The sequence below is a fragment of the Onychomys torridus genome, chromosome 4 (assembly GCF_903995425.1).
Source record: "Onychomys torridus chromosome 4, mOncTor1.1, whole genome shotgun sequence".
NCBI lineage: Eukaryota > Metazoa > Chordata > Mammalia > Rodentia > Cricetidae > Onychomys > Onychomys torridus.
The window spans coordinates 75,160,064-75,172,224 of record NC_050446.1 but is presented as its reverse complement, the minus strand read 5'-3'; positions in this window follow the sequence as shown (position 1 = coordinate 75,172,224).

The window sequence follows — 12,161 nt, the reverse complement described above, 5'->3', positions numbered from 1 at the left end:
GGTTTTAAAAATAGTTTAGGGAGGGTTTTTTGTTTGTTTGTTTTTTGTTTTCTCTCTAATTTTCTCCTTGATACTGGGCTTCACAACTCAGCATTTTGATTATTTGTGGTTTCCTTTAAAGGTCTCAATCTATTGCAAAGAAGAGTTTCCTTGATGATGGGGGTGACCTACATTTATCCTTGTGTTTAAGGAGAAACATTTATAATATAGATAGGGATTATGCAGGTTAAGTAAGCAATGGTTGTAAGTTCTCCTTCAAGATGCATGACTTAACTAGTTCTGAGTAGTTGGTTAGGTTTCTATTACTGGGCATGATCTCCTTCTTGGTGAACAGGAATTAAGACCAATTAGAGAGCTGTTGGATTGTGCCAAGGTATTCATGTCACCAGTGTCCCTTTAATATTATTGTGCCATGTTGGTTGTTATGGTCCAGAGGTATCAGAGTTGGGAAAGACTTTGATTACTTAACTCCTTTGGAATCTTGCCTGGTGTCTTCTGGAACTATGGAAGATAATCCTCAGGGAAGAGGCTTCAAGGTCATTTCCAACTCAGGGGTTTCTGGATCTTATATCTGAAGTGTGTGGTATCTTCAGTAGTACAAACTTACCTTTCACCTCTGGTGAGCAACCAAGGGCAATATAAATAGCCTGAACTTTCATGGGAGTCTCTTAGACAACAACTTGAGAAAGATCTTCTCATGCCTGGTGGTACTGATTTTGGTTAGATGGTATTGGCTCAGGGAACATCGCAGAAGAGGAGGCAGAAAGACCTTAAAAGCCAGAGAATCCGGGTATTTACAGTAAAATTGTGACTCCTAGTAACATCAGAATCTACACTCGTAAGGTTTCATCAGCATAAGTGCTTGAACATGAGCTGAGCAATGGCAACAGTAGCAGACATGCCGATATGGATGGGGGAAAGCTATGGGCCTAAACTCTATGCAGAAAACTTCAGGAAATTAAGGGATGCTGAGAGTAGTAGAAATAATTTACCAAAGAAGAGCACAACAGTTGGATTCAATAACAAAAGGTAAGCTTTGAAAAACATAAATACAAATAATATACACACTAAGCATATTACATTTAGGAATATAAATGTGCATACATATACTTACATGTAACAATGAGACTATAGTTTGAATAAGAGAAATAGAGACATATGAGAGAGTATGGAGGGGAAAAAGGAGGGGGATTGATCTAATTATTATATTCTAAAGAAAACTAAAATGTAACAATTAAAAAATAGATTTTAGGGATATAGAAGGGGAAAGCAAGTATTTAGTGTCAAACACTGTATGCTGGAGAATCACAGACCCTATACTCAATGATTCAGGGATTTTCTTCCTTACAATCAGGCAAACTAGGATGAGAATAGCTGCGGTATGATGCCCAATATAGTCAGTAGTGAAGGACTATGACATAAAAAATCTGTAAATATGTCAAGAATGTGAAAAAAGAAATTATTATACACCCAATATATAGACACAACTACTTACTTAAGAGGTTTTTTCTTGGACTAAGATTACATAAAATACTATACAGTGCAAAACTTAAGAGTTGGATTACTTATTTCATGGCATTGAGGACTAAAATACATTTTCTTCATTGTGACCTTTGTAGAGTTAAAGTCTGCTTCTTTGATATCTTTATTTTTATTAATTAATTAATTTATTTTTGTTTTTTCAAGACAGAGTTTCTCTGTGTAGCTTTGTGCCTTTCCTGGATCTCATTCTGTAGACCAGGCTGGCCTCGAACTCACAAAGATCCTCCTGCCTCTGCCTCCTGAGTGCTGAGATTAAAAGCATGAGCTGCCGCCTCCGCCATCACCACCATCCAGCTGATTTCTTTATTTTTAAAACTATGTTTGAGTTGAATGTTGGGTATGTGGATTAAAATAGTTAAAGAGGAAAAAAAAACACTTGGAATAATAATTATTGTATAGTAATTATCCAGTATGAACTAGTCTTGTTATTTTTTATTATTGCTCATGTAAAACATTCAGGATGAAGTGAAAATTTAAAATGTAGTATAAAACATGGATAACCACATTCTCCTATCTGTTGGATTGTATAGATTCTATTCTGAATAATGCAATAACCTATCTGAAGAATTCACAGAATATCCTGATTTGAAAGCTTTTGGCCTATGGCAAATACTCAGAACATCTGCTTCTTTGATAATTTACAACAGAGATGTGTTCATACTAAAAATTATTTTCAGCACTTGTCCAGTAGGAACATTCAAGCTTTGCAAGCAATCTTACTTTCAGAGGACAGGAAGTGGGATCAATAATGACTGCCATCATTTGGCAACACCCTGAAGCAAGTGGACTAGAAGAAACAGAAGAGGTATTGATAGAAGTGGAACACAATTACCATTATTTCCTGATGGTGTGTTCTAATGTCTGGTTATTAAAATTGACTGAGAGAGAAAACACAAAGCTGATGAAGGCTGCTGGAAAAAGAAAACAGAATGTGAACATCAGAATTGCTGTTCTATATGAGAGCAATGATTTAGGGGAAAATATGCACTGAGAGACCCACTGAAAGGGAAAAAACACTTAAAATCACAAGAGATACTCAATGAATTCACAACACCTACATGATAAAAATATTAAAATGCTGCTGAAGAATGCAGAAGAATATCAAACAAATGTAAAAATATGCTTGTTCTTGGAAAATTCAGTCCTTTTAAGACAACAGTATTCCCCAAACTGCTGTTTAATTGTACTGAAAACATATTTGGATAACTAATGAGATTTTAAGTATTTCAAATATGGCTAAAAACTGCTTTTGTTGAGTTTGTATGTATAAGCATAAAATGACAAGAACCTTTAGAGAAAGAAAAGTAATGGGAATTCTCTCTACTAGAATTGAAATATTCAAGGAATCTGTAGCAACTTAGACAATATTATATTAAGAATGAACAGACAACCTAGAAACATATAATATGTATTTCAGAAGTATATCATGTAATGTAAGATTATTTTTAAATATAGAATTCTCGGTCAATAAAAGTATGCCCCTGTTCACTTCCATGCTGTGATTGACTTTTGTTTTCCCCATACACACACTGGTTTGCAAAATGCTGTCTGCTGATATGGTAGTACTGATATTATAAGTGAGTTTGCTCAAACAAACACAAGGTTCCATCTCTGAGAATAAATCAATATCTTTGGCACAGCAACAGTACTCTGTGCGTTCTAACAAGCTCTCCAGATAATTTTGATATGGGATAAAGTTTGTCATCTGCTAGCTGCAGAGTGGCTATCAGCTTCTTGTGTTCCTACAAGGAAAATATAATTCATGGGAGAGAGAGCAATTGAAGTGCAATGAATAACAAACTTTCAAATTTTCCATCTGTTATGGCCTTAGAGTGTGACACAATCCAGGACACTTTTATTTAACTTTGCAGAGATATTTAAGATGAAAATGAAATGCCCAGATATTGGGCATTGATTGCACCATCTGTATTCTCAGCACTTGGGAGAGTGAGTCTGGGAACTGAGAGTTCAAGACTCTCCTAGAACATAGAGACACACTGTGTCAGTAGGAATAAAACTATAAATTTCCAGGAAATGTTGGTGCACACTTTAATCTCAGTACTCAAAAGGCAGTGCCAGGAGGATCTCTGTGAGTATGAGCCCACCCTGATCTACAGAGGGAGTTCCAGGGCAACCAGGGATATTCAGGGAAACCCTGGCTCTAAAAATCTGAAATACATTATATATCTATAAGTTATCTTATATTTAGGTTGATCTCTAGATCTGACAAATGGTTTTCACTTAAAACTTGGAAAGAAAAAAAGAGACACATAGAAAAGAAAACCATGAGAGGATCATGGCAGAGAGCTATGAAGCAAAAAACTCCAAGAATTGCTAAAGAACCTAGTCTCCATCACTGTGAGAAAACATATTTCTGTCATGAAGCATCAAATTCAGGTTAAATGGCTATACTGGTTTTTGCAAACTTTTATATTGGTTTATAATTCTGGTCAAAAAATGTCATACATGGACAAGGTGAATGCTATTGATTAGTATCAAGTCTCCTGCTATCATTTAATTGCAAGAGAAACTGGGATGTGTAACTTTTGAGCCCAAGCTGAAGAAATTAGCTGCACTGTGGAGGATAGTAACACCAGTTTGCTGTGAAATAATACTCTCGTGCACTGTAAAGATTTGTCTTTCGAATTGGTTTAATAAAACACTAATTGGCCAGTAGCAAATCAATACGTATAGGCAGAGCAACAAAATTAAGATTTCTGAGAAGAGGCAAGGCAGAGTCAGTAGTCAGCAGCCAGATGCAGAGGAAGCAAGATGAAACTGTCATACTGAGAAAAACTATCAAGCCATGTGTCTAAGCATAGATAAGAATTATGGGTTAATATAATTGTAAGAGCTAGTTAGCAATAAGCCTGAGCTACAGGCCAAGCATTTATAATTTCTATTAAACCTCTGAGTCAATTATTTAAGAAATGACTGCAAGGAATTTGGGAACAGGGAGGCAGGAGAGAAATGTAAATGTCTGGTTAACACCCATTTGCAGTACACAGAGAAGTTGCCCAGTGCTTGGCAGCATGTGTTGCTTTCACAGAAGATCCAAGTTTGGATGGAATAGTCTAGTTCCAGAGGTGTGATGTCCTTTATGGCTTCTATAGGCACCTATCTTCACATGTACATGTCCTATGACAGACAGACAGACACACACACACACACACACACACACACACACACACACACGCACATGCACACAGACACACACATGCATACACACAAAAAAATTAAAAATAAAATCAGTATAAAAACTGACCATTTACAAAAATAATCAAACTAATTACAACTGGATAGTAAGTAAGCAGAACTATGGCCATATTTTTGCTTACTTACATGTATACCACATACAATTTTCTATTTTCTTAAGTATTTATCTGTTTACATTTACTAAAATAAAGTAAGTACAAAAATATTCACTGAAATTTTCAAAATATTTCAAAGTTTCTGTGCCTTATATTAGTTGGTGATACATTTCTATTTCTCCCCTCTATAGTACAAAGCTTCTCCCATGAATTCATTGCTTCTTTCAAACTGTCAATCCTGATGCTGTCTTGCTTCATTTAAATGACATCTGAGCTATGTTTGTATTAAGCTGATGAATGACAGATTGTAAATATAAACTATGCTCAAAGGCACAATTTCCTCTTGAGTTTTGCCCTTGGGGTTCTGGACCAAGTGCAATTTGGTAAGGACTGCCTATAGGCAATAATCTGGTAAAGTTCATCTGAATTTTCATTCTTTTTTTTTTTAATTACATTTGTGTTTTAAATTTACATATCAGCTATGGGTTCCCCTGTCCTTCCCCACCCTGCCCCCACTCCCACCTCCCCCCAGCCCCTCCCCTCCATTCCCATCTCCTCCAGGGCCAAGACTCCCCTGGGGATTCAGCTCAACCTGGTAGATTTAGTACAGGCAGGTCCAGTACCTTCCTTCCAGGCTGAGCAAAGTGTCCCTGCATAAGCCCAAGATTCCACATAGCCAACTCATGCACTAAGGACACGTCTGGGTCCCACTGCCTGGGTGCCTCCCAAACAGTTCAAGCTATTCAGTTGTCTCACTTATCCAGAGGTCCTGATCCAGTTGGGGACTCCATAGCTTTTGGTTTATAATTCTTGTGTTTCCATTAGTTTAGCTATTTGTCCCTGTGTTACCTGTCAGAATGGCTAAGATCAAAAACACAGAAGACAGCTTATGCTGGAGAGGATGTGGAGCAAGGGGAACTCTCTTCTACTGCTGGTGGGAATGCAAGCTTGTACAGCCACTTTGGAAATCAATATGGTGCTGCCTTAAAAAATTGGGAATCCATCTTCCCCAAGACCCAGCTGTAGCACTCTTGGGCATATACCCAAGGAATGTTCAATCATATCACAAGGGCATTTGCTCAGCTATATTCATATCAGCATTGTTTATAATAGCCAGAACCTGGAAACAACCTAGATGCCCTTCAACTGAAGAATGGATAAAGAAACTATGGTACATATACACAATGGAGTACTACTCAGCAGAGAAAAACAATGACATCATGAGGTTTGCAGGCAAATGGATGGATCTAGAAAAATTCATCCTGAGTGAGGTAACCCAGACTCAGAAAGACAAACATGGTATGTACTCACTCCTAGGAGGATAGATGTAAAACAAAGATAACTAGAATGCTACTCACAACTCCAGAAAGGCTACCTAGAAAATGGGACCCTAAGAAAGACACAGGGATCGCCCAATGACAGAGAAATGGATGAGAGCTACATGAACAACCTGGACATGAGTGGGGATAATGAAGGGCAAGGATCGAGGAAAAGAGAGCTTAGGGGAGCAGGAGATCCCAGCTGGATCAAGACCAGAGAGGGAGAACAAGGTATAACAGACCACAATAAATGCAGACCACATGAGAATAGGAAAAAGCAAAGTGGTAAGAGGTCCCCAGAAATCCACAATGATACATCCACTGTAGACTACTGGCAATGGTCGAGAGAAAGCCTGAACTGACCTAGTCTGCTGATCAGATGACCAAACACCCTAATTGTCATGCTGGAATTCTCATCCAATAACTGATGGAAGTGGATGCAGAGATCCTCAGTCAGATCCCATGTGGAGCTCTATGAGTCCAATTGTCGAGAAAGAGGAGGGGCTGTAAAAGTATGACTTTTCATTCTTAAAATGTCTCATTACATAGCATAAACCATGTAGTGTCTAAGCCTTTAACTGGAGAATTCACTCATAAGGAGAATGCTGGTATAATCTTCTTAAACTTCACATGTAGTAAACAAGAAGTAAATAGGTTTATTTCTTAGAGACTTGTACTAAACAGTGTAACTCACTTTGGTAGGAAGAAAAGCTCACAATGATATTGGAGTAACCTTATCCCAAAGACTCAAGGAATGCATGCATTCAGCTCCAAGCTGTGATTAAGAGGCTCTGGTGGGCAAAGTTCACAATTCAACACCAGATAAACCTTTTCATTCTGTGTTTTCTTGTCATCGCAGTGGCAAGTCAGATAACTTCAGAGTGGCTTTCTAGAAATATATACATGTTATACAAATTATAACTACATAAATTCATTTGATATATTTGACATTAAAAAGCCTGTGGAATTTGAAATTAATTTGCATTATTACAAGAACCTTCTATATTTTATGTCAAAAAAGAAAAGCCAGAGCTGTTAGATTCTTTAAAAGTACCTCCTAATGATATAAATTTTCAGTGGTTATGAAAAGGGTGTTAAATATTTTATCACCTTTCTGTTTGAGCACAGTCTTTCCTTGAAGTGAACTTTCAAGATATGGAAGAAATAGTCATTAAAATTCGTGATTAGGAAAGTTGTGAGAACATTTGAAGAGTAAAAATATGAAAATCTTATGTGTTCAGAAATACACTCTAATTTTTATTAACATATGTTTTGTAACTTTTATAAAATCTATTTTAAAATTTGTTTCTTACATGTTAAAATTTTTATCTAATAGCTAACTGAAATGGCTATTTTGACATCTTAAAAATTCCATATGAAAGCTCACATTTTATATGGTGTTTAAATATAGTAGCTTCTGTGTTATTTTGGTGGATCTACAGAAAGGCACTGAGCAGGTGTCCAAGTATCCCCTCTCTGGGATATATATTTGGTAATTCTGTTTGTCAGTTTTCTGTCTCATGACAAAATATTAAATATATTCACCTTACAGGGAGAACTGATTACTTGACTTACATTGGTTTTTACTCCTTATCTGTAGCCAGTCTCTGAGAAAAATGAGTATATTTTAGATTATGTCCAGCATTAGAAGAAAGTTTCTAGATGACAACCAAGAAGAATCCAGATCTTCATTTCTATAGATATAAGAAAATCAGTTCTCCTAATAACATAGTCTCACATTCTCATGCAGTGTTTCAGAAATCTGACCTGAGAACCTAGCTAAGTTATCTGCAAGTTAGTAGAGTTGTGATTGTATGTGTTTACGGTAATGTGTTACATGGCAATAAAGAACTAATATTGTGATGTTGTGAGTATGTGTAGAAACACTTGCACAAGATAAATCTTAATTGCCTATAGGCAAACCATGTCCACAAACACCAATAAAGTATCCTATTGAGCATAATTAATTTCACTAGTGTTCAGTCCTCATCTGCTAATTACATACAACTTAGGTAGAATTCAAAATAATGTGCCTCCACTTATTTGTTATAACCATTAAGACTGATTTTCAACAGTTTGTCTATCAGTCCTACTTTGTTGTGATTGTTTGGTAATTCCAGTAGGCCTTGTTTTTCTACTACTCTCTTTCTAGTAAAGCATACTTCAGTCTGAAATTTTTAACAACATAGCTGATTTTCACTAAGTGTCAAAATGTCAACCATTCAACATTCTCTAACAAGAAAATTATAGAATACTGTGTGATACTACTTTTAACCTGAGGTAATAAATACTTTCTATGATTCTTTGAATCATGAGGGAGTTGAATCTGTGTTGTTACATTCAGATAAAGAGATATTCAAACTTATTAGTTTATGCTACTGTGTTGTAAAAATAAAAACCGCTATGATTATTTCAGCTTATGGTTATATACTTTTTTTTTTCCCTTTTTTTTTAAGTCTCCAAGAAGAATGTTTGGGATATAAGATTGGAGACATCCAATTGTTGAACAATGTTTCAAATTTTTGGGATGGGGATTACATGGAAAACTCCTCCAATCCTTTCAGATTTCCATATATCAAATCTACTTTTGTAGTAATAAAATATATACATTTTTATTTCGTTTTTATGTTTGTGAGTCAGTTTTACTTTTTAAAAGTTTTAGATTGACAGGTTACTAAACTGTTCTTTTTTTTAAGTCTTGATGTAAAACAATTACAATTATACTTCCACTGTGTGACTATTTCCACCTAATAAATTCTGGCATATATATATATATATATATATATATATATATATATATATATATAATTTATTAGGAATATATTATATACATATACATAATCAGAAGGAATTAGCAGCAACACTAACAATGGGGCAAGAAGTAGAGCAGAAGGCAGGAGAATAATCTGAAATACCTTTTTATATGTGCTCCTTCCAGAAGGTGCTGCCAACAATTGGGATGGGCCTTCCCCCATTAATAAGGCAAATTCTTCAGGTGAAGTTACCTACTCAAGTAATTCCAAACTGTGGCATGTTGACTCTGGCACAAAGTATAATGGCTTTCTCCCAAAATAACAGAATTCAAATTAAGGAGGCAGGCATATAATTAACTCTCTTTCATCAGTAGTTTCCAGTTTCAGCACTAGTTACAAACACACATTGAAAGCTTTTGAAGCATCAGTAATTTTAAAGAGTCTACAAGAGTCCCTATGCCCAAAAGTTTGGGAACCCATTGCATACAGGTGCTTGGTGGAGTCAACATATCAAACCCATTACCTCAAAGTTCCCAGAAGAGAGTCTGTTTGCATAATCCTCTCCACAGTCTTACAAGTGTATGGGTGTCTTCTCACATATCACTATTGGTTTGAATTTTTCTTTTGCTAGGCACAATAATGAAAGCAGTAGAAGTGGGAAATATAAAATAAATTGTCTCTAAATCTTACTTCTAAAATATATGTATATCTTACCTTCAGCAAAGGATGGCCTTGTGACTTTTTTTTCAATATGCAATTTTAGTTCTCTTTCTAAGTGCTTTGAAAGTTCACCCTATCCTCATCTTACTCATGTATATTTCAACTTCTATAGACACACATCCACTGCTAGAAAGTGATTTACTGACAAGTCAAAGAACTGACACAGTGGTGACTGGGCATTCCACAAATACTGAGATTTTGATGCACAGTTTCCTTACACTATCTAGTGGGCACATTTCAATGGGCATCTGGAAATTTCTTCTGAGAGTATGGCAGAGTACTCCATGGAAAGTACAGTCAGTGTCAGTCAGTTGGTACAGAGCATAAATTATTCACATGGCTTGCTCCAACATTTTCAGGAAACATATTTGTCTTTGTTTCAAAAAAGAGATAAAGTAAAAGAAAAGTCAGGGTTGTGGACAGAAGGGATTTGGTCATTCTCAACAAATAGACTCTTTAGCTTAAGGCACATTTTGGAATTTTGAGAAAGTACTAATTTTAAAAGGTACATGAAAACACAATTACTAGAGAGCAGAGCGAGCTTCCTACATACCAGACAAGTAGTATACCACTTAGCTACTCCCTCAATCAAGATTAACAGCATAATACAACCAGTAGACTGTCTTGCCTTTCATCCCCATCTATGTCACTATGGAATTTTTGCTTCATGTCTTTTTTATAAACTTTTTCACGTCTGTGTTTTCTATAGTCAAATCCTCTGACACCATCCTTCAATACTGCTGTCTTGCTTCTGACTCTGACATCATCACATTCACCTTAAGCCACTGTCCTCCCTCCATGGACCAATACAGTTCATCCCAGACACTTCCTCTAAATTTGCTCCTTCAGGAAAATCCATGTTTGAGATTCTTAGCACAGAATTGTCACACACTTTAGTTATATGCCATTTTAATTGACATCTAGCATTTTTCTTACTCTCTGAGTGAGTGGATTGTGATTGATTTAAGGAACAGCATCTCTAATTTCCAGAAGCACTCCTGGCATGCTTTTCCCTTGTTGAATGCACACTACATCTGATTTATTTCTTGACAGTAAATTTCTCAGGAATTTCAGCGTCACACCATGAATTTTTCATTCTTTTATGGCAAATAAGCAATTGCAGTGGGCCAAACATGGAAACTTTAGTGCCAGAATATTATTGGATGTTTTTCATTTGAATCTAACATGCCAAATGGATGAACATATGTTATGGTTCAGCCAGATGAGTGTCATTTAATAATTACAGAGTTTTAAAATCAGAAATCATTTGTCAAGTCACATCCTTATAGTCAAGATAGAGTACACCAATATTAGATATGTAATTTTAAAATATTTGAACCTAATTTTAGAAATATGAACTTTATTAAAATGCATGGTCTTTGGAGACTCCTGAGTTTTATTTTCTCATTTGTGTCTGTGATGGCCTGATATAATTATCAACTTTTCATAATCTTTAGTCTGCCTTTGGGATACTTTCTAATTTTTTAATTGATGTGTTAATACCCAGCCTATTATGGGTAGTTCTATACTCTAGGCAGGGAGTCTTAGATTGTAGAAGACTAGAAAATATTAGCTGAGCACTAATTGTGCATTCATTCTTTATATTCTTGACTATAGATGCCATGACTGCTTCAAGCTCTTGCCATCTCTGAAAAAAAAAATGAAGCTGTTTTGTCTGTGGTCACTCCTTGATTCTATTGGGAAAGAAATAAAGTACAAAGAGAGCTGGATCTAAAGTCTGACACCATCTTTTAGTTTTGATTAAATAGGATTTGGTACCATATAGACAGAAAGATATACATTAGTCTTTTGGTGTTTACCTCACTTAACATGAATATGAATTAAACTACTCAAGAATTAAATAATGAATGTATACTGTAACTTTATATTTCTAATGAAAAAAAATTCCAACTTTATTATGTAAAAGGATTAGAGATCTTCATGAAAAATATGGCTATGTGTGTTTTAATAAAAAACTTATAAATATATATTTGTAATTTTTTCTCTCTTGGAATTTTTTTTTTTTTTTTTGGTTTTTCAAGACTGGGTTTCCCTATTCAGTTTTGGTGCCTGTCCTGGATCTTGCTCTGTAGACCATGTTGGTCAAACTCACAGAGATCTGACTGAATCTGCCTCCTGAGAGCTGGGATTAAAGGAGTGTGTCACATCTGCCCAGCTTGGGAAATTTTATTTTTAAGACCTTATTCAGCTTCACCAATTTTCTTCAATTAACTCTCATTTCAGCTTCTCCATGGATCATTTTTACTATCTACATTCACAAAGGTTTTTCATCCCTAAAATCATAGCAGCATGTATTCAAAACTAAAATCGATGTCTATCAAGTGGATAAGTTTGCACACAATAAACTATTTTTGGCAAGCTATTCCTTTTATTGATATTTTCTAAGACATTCAAATATATATTTCAGCTACAAGATATGAAATGTATTAATTATAACAGTCATGTTCTGTTTTGACCAACTTTCAGTCATATTTTATTTTGATTTAATGTACTAT